The sequence below is a fragment of the Arachis hypogaea genome, chromosome 9 (genome assembly GCF_003086295.3).
Source record: "Arachis hypogaea cultivar Tifrunner chromosome 9, arahy.Tifrunner.gnm2.J5K5, whole genome shotgun sequence".
NCBI classification, from domain to species: domain Eukaryota; kingdom Viridiplantae; phylum Streptophyta; class Magnoliopsida; order Fabales; family Fabaceae; genus Arachis; species Arachis hypogaea.
The window spans coordinates 61,910,857-61,924,047 of NC_092044.1; the positions used below are offsets into that span (position 1 = coordinate 61,910,857).

The following is a 13,191-nucleotide window of genomic DNA, read 5'->3' on the forward strand; positions in this document are numbered from 1 at the left end:
GTTAAAGTCGTGATCTAAAGCAAAAGAGTGTGCTTAAGAACTCTGGACACCTCTAACTGGGGACTCTAGCAAAGCTGAGTCACAATCTGAAAAGGTTCACCCAATTATGTGTCTGTGGCATTTATGTATCCGGTGGTAATACTGGAAAACAAAGTGCTTAGGGCCACGGCCAAGACTCATAAAGTAGCTGTGTTCAAGAATCAACATACTAAACTAGGAGAATCAATAATACTATCTGAATTCTGAGTTCCTATGGATGCCAACCATTCTGAATTTCAAAGGATAAAGTGAGATGCCAAAACTGTTCAGAAGCAAAAAGCTACTAGTCCCGCTCATCTAATTAGAATCTGAGCTTCACTTGAAACTCTGAGATATTATTGTTTCTTAATTTCTTTTCATCCTATTTTATTTATCTAGTTGCTTGAGGACAAGCAACAGTTTAAGTTTGGTGTTGTGATGAGCGGATATTTTATACGCTTTTTGGGGGTAATTTCATGTAGATTTTAGTATGTTTTAATTAGTTTTTAGTAGAATATTATTAGTTTTTAGGCAAAAATCATATTTCTGGACTTTACTATGAGTGTGTGTATTTTTCTGTGATTTCAGGTATTTTCTGGCTGAAATTGAGGGAGTTGAGCAAAAATCTGACTTAGGCTGAAAAAGGACTGCTGATGCTGTTGGATCCTGACCTCCCTGCACTCGGAATGGATTTTTTGGAGCTACAGGAGTCCAATTGGCGCGCTCTCAACGGCGTTGGAAAGTAGACATTTAGGGCTTTCCAGCAATATATAATAGTCCATACTTTGCGCGAAGATAGACGACGTAACTTGGCGTTGAACGCCAAGTATATGCTGCTGTCTGGAGTTAAACGCCAGAAAAACGTTATGATCCGGAGTTGAACGCCCAAAACACGTCATAACTTGGAGTTTAACTCCAAGAAAGGCCTCTACTCGTGGATAGCTTTAGTCTCAGCCCCAGCACACACTAAGTGGGCCCCAGAAGTGGATTTCTGCACCAATTATCTTAGTTTACTCATATTCTGTAAACCTAGGTTACTAGTTTACTATTTAAACAACTTTTAGAGACTTATCTTGTACCTGATGACATTTTCAGATCTGAATTACATACTTTTTGACGGCATGAGTCTCTAAACTCCATTGATGGGGGTGAGGAGCTCTGCAGCGTCTCGATGATTTAATACAATTCCTTTGTTTTCCTTTCAAACACGCTTGTTCTTATCTAAGATGTTCGTTTGCGCTTAATTATGGAGAAGGTGATGATCCATGACACTCATCACCTTCCTCAACCCATGAACGTGTACCTGACAACCACCTCCGTTCTACATCAGATTGAATGAGTATCTCTTAGATTCCTTAATCAGAATCTTCGTGGTATAAGCCGGATTGATGGTGGCATTCATGAGAATCTGGAAAGTCTAAACCTTGTCTGTGGTATTCTGAGTAGGATTCTGGGATTGAATGACTGTGACGAGCTTCAAACTCCTGAAGGCTGGGCGTTAGTGACAGACGCAAAAGAATCAATGGATTCTATTCCAACCTGATTGAGAACCGACAGATGATTAGCCGTGCTGTGACAGAGCATAGGAACGTTTTCACTGAGAGGATGGGAAGTAGCCATTGACAACGGTGACACCCTACATAGAGCTTGCCTGGAAGGGACTTTGCGTGTGTTGAAGGATTTCAAGGAAGAGTTGAAGTCAGAGGACAAAGCATCTCCAGAACTCCAACATATTTCTCATTACTGCACAACAAGTAACGCTATTATTCTCTTTTATTTATCCAATAATTTTAAATACTTTGACTTCTTACAATTAAATCCAAATAATCTTATTGGCTTCCTGACTAATATTAATAAAATAAACATTGATTGCTTCAAACCAATAATCTCCGTGGGATCGACCCTTACTCACGTAAGGTATTACTTGGACGACCCAGTGCACTTGCGGATTACAAATTCGTGCACCAAGAGGCAAGGGTGGTCGACAAAGTGACACCCAACATTGTCACTAACGTTGGAAGCAACCACAAACCCCAAGGAGCCACGTTAACTTCCACGTTAACTTAGTTAACGTGGAAAGCTAACGTTGATGAGTGAAAGATGAGCCAACCTTAGTGACACTCAACATTGTCACTAACGTTGGGGATGGCTAAGAATGGCCACGTTAGAAGCCAGTTAACCTAGTTAACGTGGACTCTAACGTGAGACATAGGGGCACATTGGAACATTAGTGACAATGTTAAGTGTCACTAACGTTCTCGAAGGTTGGCAAGGCCACGTTAGAAGCCACGTTAACCTAGTTAACATGGACTCTAACGTGAGACATTGGGGCACATTGGAACGTTAGTGACAATGTTGAGTGTCACTAACGTTCTTGAAGGTTGGCAAGGCCACGTTAGAAGCCACGTTAACCTAGTTAACGTGGGCTCTAACGTGAGGCAAAGGGGTACATTGGAACGTTAGTGACAATGTTGAGTGTCGCTAACGTTCTCGAACTCATACTTTCACTAAAACGTTAACACCCCTAACGTCCTGAACTAAAGTCTCTGCCCACTTCACACTTTCTCTCTGCAAGTAAAACCAGGCCCAAATGAAGAAGAGAACTACTTCAAACTCAAGATCCAAAGGCCCAAGACTTGAAGAGCCAACTAGAAGCTGAGAAGAGTAGTATATATAGGAGTACCTTTGAATTATTTAGGGAGCTCTGTTGTAAGTTGATGGATCAATACTAGTTTTCATTATTCTTCTTCTATCTTTTCTCTTGATTTTACTTGAAAGCTTTCGATCTTCATCCCATTGGGTAGTTATCCTGGAAAAGAAGCTATTCAAACTTGGATCTCTTTTGAGCCTTGAAAGAGAAATGAAGAGATCAAGCTAGAAATGCTTTCTCATGCTGGACCAAATTGGGTTTGGATGGATATGTGACTATAATCCTCTCAATACTTGATTTGGGAAATGCATGTGGTATAATCAGTGACCACACTTCATCTCTTCTCATGAGCAATTAACCAAGGAATTGGCTATTGATCAAGATTTGAGAGATTGAATTGCAAGAAATTGTAATTCAATCAATTAAGATTGCCAAGGAGTTCAATGAGTGCATTGATTGAGGAAGAGATGAAAATGAACTTGATCTGGAGAATTGCAACATCTCCTGTGCCCAATAAATTCCCCAATTCTGATCTCACCCATTCTCTTTAATTTCTGTGTTTACTTTCATGAGCAAACACCCCATTTCCATTTACAATTCTGCAATTTACTTTCAGTCATTTACTTTCAGCCCTTTAATTCTAGCATTTACTTTTTCTATTATTTACATTCCCGACATTTTATTTTCTGCAAATCTCAACCCAAATTCTGAATTTGCTCAACTAAAACATTCTTCTAATTAAAGTTGCTTGATCAATCAATCCCTGTGGGATTCGACCTCACTCTATTGTGAGTTTTTACTTGACGACAAATTCGGTACACTTGCCGAAGGAAATTTGTTGCGAGACAGTTTCCACCTGCATCACCATGGAAAGGAGTAAGAAGAATTGGATGAAGACAGTAGGAAAGCAGAGAGACGGAAGGGACAAAGCATCTCCATACGCTTATCTGAAATTCTCACCAATGAATTACATAAGTATTTGTATCTTTATTTTATGTTTTGTTTATCTTTTAATCATTAATCCTCCATAACCATTTGAATCCGCATGACTGAGATTTACAAGATGACCATAGCTTGCTTCATACCAACAATCTCCGTGGGATCGACCCTTACTCGCGTAAGGTTTATTACTTGGACGACCCAGTGCACTTGCTGGTTAGTTGTGCGAAGTTGTGATAAAGAGTTGAGATTGCAATTGAGTGTACCATGTTGATGGCGCCATTGATGATCACAATTTCGTGCACCAACCTCCAACTACAACTCCAACTACTAAAGAAGGCAACGTTTGAGCTCCAAAGTTGGACCTCAAACTTCACCCCAAACGTTGCATGAAGAAGGCCATAGTTAGAGTTGTAGTTGGACCTCCAACTACAACTCTAACTACACATAAAAAGAGGCCATAGTTGGAGTTGTAGTTGAACCTCCAACTACAACTCCAACTATAACTATGGTGTGCAACGTTGGAGCCAAAGTTGGTGCTCCAACATTGCTAGCAACGTTAAAGGTGAGAGGGTGCCAATGTTGGAGGCAACGTTGGGGGGTCCAACGTTACCTCCAATGTACACGATAAAAATGAAGTTTGGAGATTGAAAAAATGTGCATCGATGCGTACGCGTGGGTCACGCGTACGCGTGGATGAAGATTTTGGGCATATGGTGTGTACGCGTGGGTCACGCGTACACGTGGATAGGCTAACGTTGAGTCCAACATTGGGTTGAACTATTAGGCCAACGTCCCAGCCCTGATTTGGCAAAGTTTGACCCAACATTTGAGCTCAAACGTTGAGCCCCAATGAGGACTCCAACGCCAATCAAACTTCAATACAAAAAGCACCCATGCAGTGTATGAATGTTAACTCCCAAACTTCTCCATCAAAGCCACTAAAGGCCACTTCCAACTAGCTTCAACAAAGGCCAAAAGGGCCCAGTCCAATTACTTGAAGATTGAAGGAAGAAAGTGTATAAATATATTAGAGTTTAAGTTAGAAGGGGGTTTTACACATTAAGTACTGTAACTTTGCCCAATTTACTTTATCTTTAATTTTGTAGTTTTCTTGAAATGCACTTTTCATTTTCACTTTCCATTTCCATAGTTATGAACAACTAAACCCCTTTCATTGGGTTAGGGAGCTCTGTTGTAATTCAATAGATCAATAATTGTTTTCATTCTTCTTCTTCTTTCTTTTCTCTTGATTTCACTAGAAAGCTTTCGATCTTCATCCAATTGGGTAGTTGTCTTAGAAAAGAAGCTCTTCATAATTGGATCTCCTTTGAACCTTAGAAGAGGAATAAGTAGATCATGCTAAAAATGCTTTCTCATGTTGGACCGAATTGGAGTTTGGATGGATATAGTGACATATAATCCTACCAATACTTTGATATGGAAATGCATATACTATAATTAGTGACCACACCTCATCTCTTTTCATGACCAATTAAATCAAGGAATTGGGCAATTGTTCAAGCTTAAAGAGATTGGGTTGCCAAGGAATTGGAATCCAATCACTTAAGATTGCCAAGAAGATGAATGAATGCATTGATTGAGGAAGATATAAAAATGAACTTGATCCAGAGAATCCAATATCTCCTAAGCCCAATGAACTCTCCATCTCTAATCTACCAATTCTCTATATTTTCTGCTGTTTATTTTCATGCTTAATCACCCCATTCCCATTTATTTCCTTGCAATTTAAGATTCAACATTTTAATTTCTTGCTATTTACTTTCCATCATTTACAAATCCATGCAATTTACTTTTCTCACCATTTAAGTTTCTGCACTTCCAAATTCAAATCTTCTTAGTTCATCTAGAATAACCCTTCAATTAAAGTTTATCAACGAACTAATCCCTGTGGGATTCGACCTCACTCTACTGTGAGTTTTTACTTGACAACAATCCGGTGCTCTTGCCAGTGGAAATTTGTTGAGAGAAAAATTTTCATGCATCAAGTTTATGGTGCCGTTGCCGAGGATTGGTTTTGTATTGACATTGACTAAATTAGAGGATAACTAGATTGAGCATTTTTCTTTTATTTTGTTGTTATTGTTATTTTTTTTACATTTTTAGTCAATTTCCATTGATCATTTATTTTCCAGCTCAACTAACTCATTAACCTCACTAACTGTTTGTTTAATTACTCTAACCAAAATTTTCATTAACTGTGAACTCTTCACTTGCGGTTTGCTGTTGTTTTGCTAATTACATGACAAGTAGAAGAGGGGCTTCAACCTTTTTTGACAGTGAATCGGAGAGGACCTTCCTTAGATTAAGGAAGAAAGCAAGAAGTAAGGGAGTAGTTGGAGAGGAAGAGCTAGAAGAGGATTTGGACATTGTTATGGAAGAAGAGGTTCACAACCCTGCTGGAGAAGATGTTGGCAATCATGCACCACGAGAGAGGAGAGTGCTTGGCTCCTACATTAATCCCAACCCTGGGAATTGAGGGAGCAGCATTCTAAAGCCAACCATCCATGCCAACAATTTCAAACTAAATCCACAACTCATCACCCTAGTCCAAAATAATTGTTCTTTTGGAGGAAGTGCCCAAGAAGACCCCAACCAACATCTCACCATTCCTAAGGATATGTGATACAGTGAAATCTAATGGTGTTCACCCTGATGCCTACAGATTGTTGTTGTTCCCATTCTCTCTTAGGGACATGGCATCTAAATGGCTAGAATCATTCCCTAAGAAAATTCTCACAACTTGGAAAGATGTGGTAAACAAATTCTTGGCAAGGTTCTACTGACGAACGAATTTTTGCGTGGTTTAGAATTTCACAAATAAATTCTCGTTGAAAGTATAGCTTCTAAACCAACAAAGAATCCTTTCGTGCAAAATTTTTGGTTGTCACAAGTAACAAACCCCTAATAAAATTGATAACCGAAGTATTTAAACCTCGGGTCGTCTCTCAAAGGAATTGTAGGGAAGTGTTCTTGTTATTGGTTATGTAAAGGTATATTTTGGGGTTTTTAAGATAAGAAGCAAGAATAGTAAATGGCAAAAGGAATAAACTAATAACTAGAAAAGCTCTTGGCAAGGTATGAGAACTGGATGTCCTATCCTAGTTATCCTTATCAATTGCGATGAGAATTGTTCATTGCTCCCACTTGGTCAACGTCTAACTATGAAGGTATGTTAAGTGGATAAATCAATTTGATTTTCCAAGTCCTAGTCAACTCCTATGGAAAGACTAGAGTTAGTGGAATTTAAATCAACTAGCAAACATAACAATTATCCATCAACAAATGAGTTTGATAACTCAAGTGTCACCAATTACTCAACCAAAGCCAAGAGATTCAATAACAAAAAATGGAGAAACAAATAATAAACATGAAATACCTCAAATTGCATTCATAAGAGAAATTAAATCTAACATGAGAATTCATAAATTAAAGTAAAAGAATAAACAAAAGTAGAAGAGACACTAAATTAAAGGAACATTGAACCTAGAATTGGGAAGAAATAAACCTAAAACTAAGAGAAATCCTAAATACTAAAACCTAGAGAGAGGAGAGAGCCTCTCTCTCTAGAAACTACATCTAAAACCTAAAATTGTGAGTAATGAGAAGTGAATGATGAATGAATGATTCCCCCACTTTGCAGCCTATAATATGTATTTTCTGGGCCAAAAACTGGGTCAAAAACAGCCCAAAAATTGCCCCCAGCAATTTCTGCAGTCGCGTATGTCGCGCGTACGTGCCAAGTGTGCGTGCGGGCCGATGGACTTTTCACCAATGTGCGCGTGCATGTTGCCTAGCTGCATGGCCACTATGGCAAATTATATATCATTTCGAAGCCCCGGACGTTAGCTTTCCAACGCAACTAGAACCGCCTCATTTGGACCTCTGTAGCTCAAGTTATGATCGATTGACAACTTTATAGTTCCACTCAATTAAGCACAAGATGTACCACGAAATAGTGGTGCATCATTTACCCTCCACAAAGAGTCAATAGGCTGAGAGCAGAGGTTCAAACATTCAGGCAACAGGAAGGGGAAACACTTTATGAAGCATGGGAAAGGTATAAAGACTTGATTAGGAAGTGTCCCCCGGATATGTTCAATGAGTGGGTGCAATTGCATATCTTCTATGAGGGGCTGCCATATGAGTCAAAAAAGGCTCTAGACCATTCTTCTAGAGGATCTCTCAACAAGAAAAAGACCATTGAAGAGTGGCTAATAATGAATATTTCTATGCATCTGAAAGAAGCAACATGGATGCACTTTTGGCTCATAACAAGATGATTGCTAAGCAATTGGCTGACCTAACTAAGAAGATGGAGAACAATCAAGTTACAGCAATTAACACCTTACCACCAGCCCAAGAAGAGCTTATTGCAGAGGAAGAAGGTGAATGGGAGCATGCCAACTACATTGGAAATTCATCAAGACAGTCCCATGATCCATACTAAAAAATATACAATCCTGGTCGGTTGTGTGGAGAAATCAACAAAACCAGAGCCAAGACTATAAACCTCACAACCACAATCATTACAACAACCCACCATATCAACAACCCAACCAGAGATCTTACCAAACTCCACAAAACACGTATTCCCAGCCACCATATCAAGTCCAAAATAGTCACTCTCAACCCTTAAATCCTAACCCACCACTACCACTGGAAGATAGGCTGTCCAAGATTGAGGCCTTACTGGAAAATCTTTGTAAAGATGTTCATGACAACAGAACATTCAAGGAGAAAGTAAGGGCTAGTATGAAAAATCGAGGAGAGACTATAAAGAAGCTAGAATCCCAAGTAGGATATTTGTCTCAACAAATTCCTAAGCCCACTGAGAGCTTTCCAAGTGACACTGAGAAGAACCCAAGAGGAGAAGCGAAAAAGGTGAGATGGAAAGAATGCAAGGCAATTACCCTTGCAAGTGAAGAAGAGATTGAGGAAGAAATTAGCAGTCCACTAGAGCATACCCAAGAAATTTCAAAGGAGAAGATGGAAGAGGCAGAACAAATGACTAGCCCTGAACAAAGGAAGGAACCAAAATAGAAAGAAGTCCTTAAAACTTATGTGCCATAAGCACCATTTCCTGAGAGACTCAGAGGAGGAGAGAAGGAGAGAACATACACTAGATTCCTGGATGTATTTAAGTCTCTTCATGTCAACATTCCCTTCCTTGAGACCCTGCAACAGATGCCCACATACATTAAATGTATGAAGGAGCTGCTGACAAAGAAGAGTGCCCTGAAAGGAGGACAAACAGTGGTTATGAATAAGGAATGTAGTGCCATCATACAGAAAGACTTGCCTACAAAGAAGAAGGATCCAGGGAGATTTCACAACCCGTGTACCATAGGAAAGACAATAATTGATAGAGGGTTTTGTGACTTGGGAGCCAGCATAAATGTAATGCCCCTATCTCTCATGAAGAAGCTGAAAATTATCGAGTTGAAACCCACAGATGTGATTGAAGAACTGAAGATTGATGGTTTAGAATTTATAATAAATTCTCGTTGCAAGTATAGTTTCTAAGCCAAGCAATCAACATTTCTTACAAATGTTTTGGTTGTCACAAGTAACAAACCCAATAAAATTTATAAACCGAAGTATTCAAACCTCGGGTCGTCTTCTCAAGGAATTGCAGGGAGGTGTGTTTTACTATTAATTATGGAAAATAGTGTTTTGGGTTTTGAAAAGGTTTTAAATAAGAGAAATAAATTGTAGGAATTAATAAATTAATAACTAAGAAAAACTCTGGGCAAGGTATGAAAACTGGAAGTCCTATCCTAGTTATCCTTATCAATGGTGATGAAAATTATATTTTTACTACCACTAAGTCAACCTCTAACTATGAAGGTCAGTTAAGTGGATAAATTAATTTAGTACCTAAAGTCCTAGTCAACTCCTTAAGGAAAGACTAGAGTTATAGGAATCTAAATTAATCAGCAAAGATGACAATTATCAATCACGATGAGTTTGATAACTCAAGAGTTACCAATTAATCAACCAAAACCAATAGTAAATAATCTAAATTAAAAATAGGGAAAAGCAATCATGAGTCTGAAATACCTCAATTTATATTTAAATAGGAAAATCATAACATGAATGGTCATTAAACAAATAAAAGGAAAAATAAACAGAAAGACATTGAACCTGAGGTGAAGAAGTAATATTCCTAATTTCTAAAAATCCTAATCCTAAATCCTAAGAGAGAGGAGATAACCTCTCTCTCTAAAAACTACATCTCAATCCTCAAATTATGTATGAATCCAGTATTCAGTATCTCCTCATGAATGGATGGATTCCTCCATTTATAGTCCTTCAATCTGTGTTCTTTGGGCTTGGATCTGGGCCAAAAGGGGCCCAGAAATTGCTGGAAATGAGATCTCCAAATTCTGCAGATCACGCACGTCACGCGTCCGCGTGGGTCACGCGGTCGCGTCATTTGGAGTGTTGCTCTTCCATGCGGTCGTGACAATCATGCTCCCGCGTCAGTTGTATTTCGCAAGTCACGCGTTCACCGCATCCATGCATTCGCGTTGAATCTCTTTAGCGCGAACCACGCGTTCGCATCGTCCATGCGGACGCGTCACTACCCGTTTCTCCAAGGACTCCAATTTATGCTTTCCTTCCATTTTGTATGTTTCCTTTCCATCCTTTAAGTCATTCCTGTCCTATAAAACCTGAAAGTACTCAACATACAAATCACAGCATCGAATGGTAATAAAGGATAATTAAAATTGATAATTTTGAAGCATAGAAAACATGTTTTCTCATACATCATATTCTAAGGAAGGAATTGTAAAGCCATACAAATTCATATGAATAAGTAGGTGAAGAGTTGATAAATCATTTAATTTAAGCTAAAGCACTACTCTTTGTAGAGGGCCTAACAGAAATTTTCAAACAAGAAGAAGACATAGCAGCCGAAAATAACAATAATGCCAACAATGCAAGGAAGGTGCTGGGTGACTTTACTGCACCTACTCCCGACTTCTATGGGAGAAGCATCTCTATCCCTGCCATTGGAGTAAACAACTTTGAGCTTAAGCCTCAATTAGTTTCTATAATGCAACAGAATTGCAAGTTCCATGGACTTCCATTGGAAGATCCTCATTAGTTTTTAGCTGAATTCTTACAAATCTGTGACACTATCAAGACCAATGGGGTTGACCCTGAGGTCTACAGACTTATGTTATTCCCTTTTGCTGTAAGAGACAGAGCTAGGATATGGTTGGACTCACAACCTAAAGAAAGCCTGAACTCTTGGGAAAAGCTAGTCAATGCCTTCTTGGCAAAGTTCTTTCCACCTCAAAAATTGAGTAAGCTTAGAGTGGAAGTCCAAACCTTCAGACAGAAGGAAGGTGAATCCCTCTATGAAGCTTGGGAAAGATACAAACAATTGATCAGAAAGTGTCCTTCTGACATGCTTTCTGAATGGAGCATCATAGGTATCTTCTATGATGGTTTGTCTGAACTGTCCAAGATGTCATTGGACAGCTCTGCTGGAGGATCTCTTCATCTGAAGAAGACGCCTGCAGAAGCTCAAGAACTCATTGAAATGGTTGCAAATAACCAATTCATGTACACTTCTGAAAGGAATCCTGTGAACAATGGGACGAATCAGAAAGGAGTTCTTGAGATTGATACTCTGAATGCCATATTGGCTCAGAACAAAATATTGACTCAGCAAGTCAATATGATTTCTCAAAGTCTGTCTGGAATGCAAGCTGCACCAGGCAATACTAAGGACGCTTCATCTGAAGAAGAAGCTTATGATCCTGAGAACCCATCAATGGAAGAGGTGAATTACATGGGAGAACCATATGGAAACAGCTATAATCCTTCATGGAGAAATCATCCAAATCTCTCATGGAAGGATTAATAGAGTCCTCAACAAGGTTTCAACAACAATAATAGTGGAAAAAACAGGTTTAGCAATGGCAAGCCTTTTTCATCATCTTCTCAGCAACAGACAGAGAATTCTAAGCAGAGCCACTCTGACTTAGCAACCATGGTCTCTGATATAATCAAAATCACTCAAAGTTTCATGACTGAAACAAGGTCCTCCATTAGAAACTTGGAGGCACAAGTGGGTCAGCTGAGTAAGAAAGTTACTGAACTCCTTCCTAGTACTCTTCCAAGCAATACAGAAGAGAATCCAAAAAGAGAGTGTAAGGCCATCAACATGGCCAAATTTGGAGAGGAGGAAGAGACAGTGATCGCCACTGAGGAAGACCTCAATGGACGTCCACTGGCCTCCAATGAGTTCCCTAATGAGGAACCATGGGAATCTGAGGCTCACACTGAGACCATAGAGATTCCATTGGATTTACTTCTGCCATTCATGAGCTCTGATGAGTATTCTTCCTCTGAAGAGAACGAAGATGTCACTGAAGAGCAAGTTGCTAAGTACCTTGGAGCAATCATGAAGCTAAATGACAAGTTATTTGGTAATGAGACTTGGGAGGACGAACCCCCTTTGCTCACCAAAGAACTGGATGACTTGACTAGGCAGAGATTACCTCAAAAGAGACAGGACCCTAGGAAGTTCTCAATACCTTGTACATTAGTCACCATGACCTTCAAGAAGGCTCTGTGTGACCTAGGGTTAAGCATAAACCTCATGCCTCTCTCTGTAATGGAGAAGCTAGGGATCTTTGAGGTACAAGCTGCAAGAATCTCACTAGAGATGGCAGACAATTCAAGAAAACAAGCTTATGGACTTGTAGAGGATGTTCTGGTAAAGATTGAAGACCATTACATCCCTGCTGATTTCATAGTCCTAGAGACTGGGAAGTGCATGGATGAATCCATCATCCTTGGCAGACCCTTCCTAGCCACAGCAAAGGTTGTGATTGATATTGACAGAGGAGAATTGATCATTCAAGTGAATGAAGAATCCTTTGTGTTTAAGGCTCAAGGATATCCCTCTGTAACCATGGAGAGGAAGCATGAAGAGCTTCTCTCAAAACAGAGTCAAATAGAGCCCCCACAATCAAACTCTAAGTTTGGTGTTGGGAGGCCACAACCAAATTCTAAGTTTGGTGTTGAACCCCCACATTCAAACTCTAAGTTTGGTGTTGGGAGGTTCCAACATTACTCTGAACATCTGTGAGGCTCCATGAGGGCCCACTGTCAAGCTACTGACATTAAAGAAGCGCTTGTTGGGAGGCAACCCAATGTTATATTTATCTATTTTCCATTGTTATTTTATGTTTTCTATAGGTTGATGATCATGTGAAGTCACAAAGACAATTGAAAAAGGCAAAAACAGAATGAAAAACAGAAAGAAAAATAGCACACCCTGGAGGAAAAGCTTGCTGGCATTTAAACGCCACTAAGGGCAGCAAATGGGCGTTTAACGGCTAGTCTAGCACCATTCTGGGCGTTTAACGCCAGAAAGGGGCACCAGACTGGCGTTTAACGCTAGAAAGGGGCACCAGACTGGCGTTTAACGCCAGAAAAGGGCAGCAGCCCGACGTTTAACGCCAGGATTGGCAGAAAGGGTGTTTTACATGCCACTTGGTGCAGGGATGAGCTATCCTTGACACCTCAGGATCTGTGGA

At 39.7% G+C, this 13,191-nt stretch overlaps 1 non-coding gene across 1 annotated transcript; it reads right to left on the bottom strand.

The window, feature by feature from the left end:
- Positions 1-10,946: 10,946 nt before the first annotated feature.
- LOC112713198 (small nucleolar RNA R71) lies at positions 10,947-11,054 on the bottom strand. Its single transcript, XR_003158173.1, has one exon. It is a non-coding gene; the product is annotated as a small nucleolar RNA R71 (small nucleolar RNA).
- Between the last annotated feature and the right edge of the window lie 2,137 nt (positions 11,055-13,191).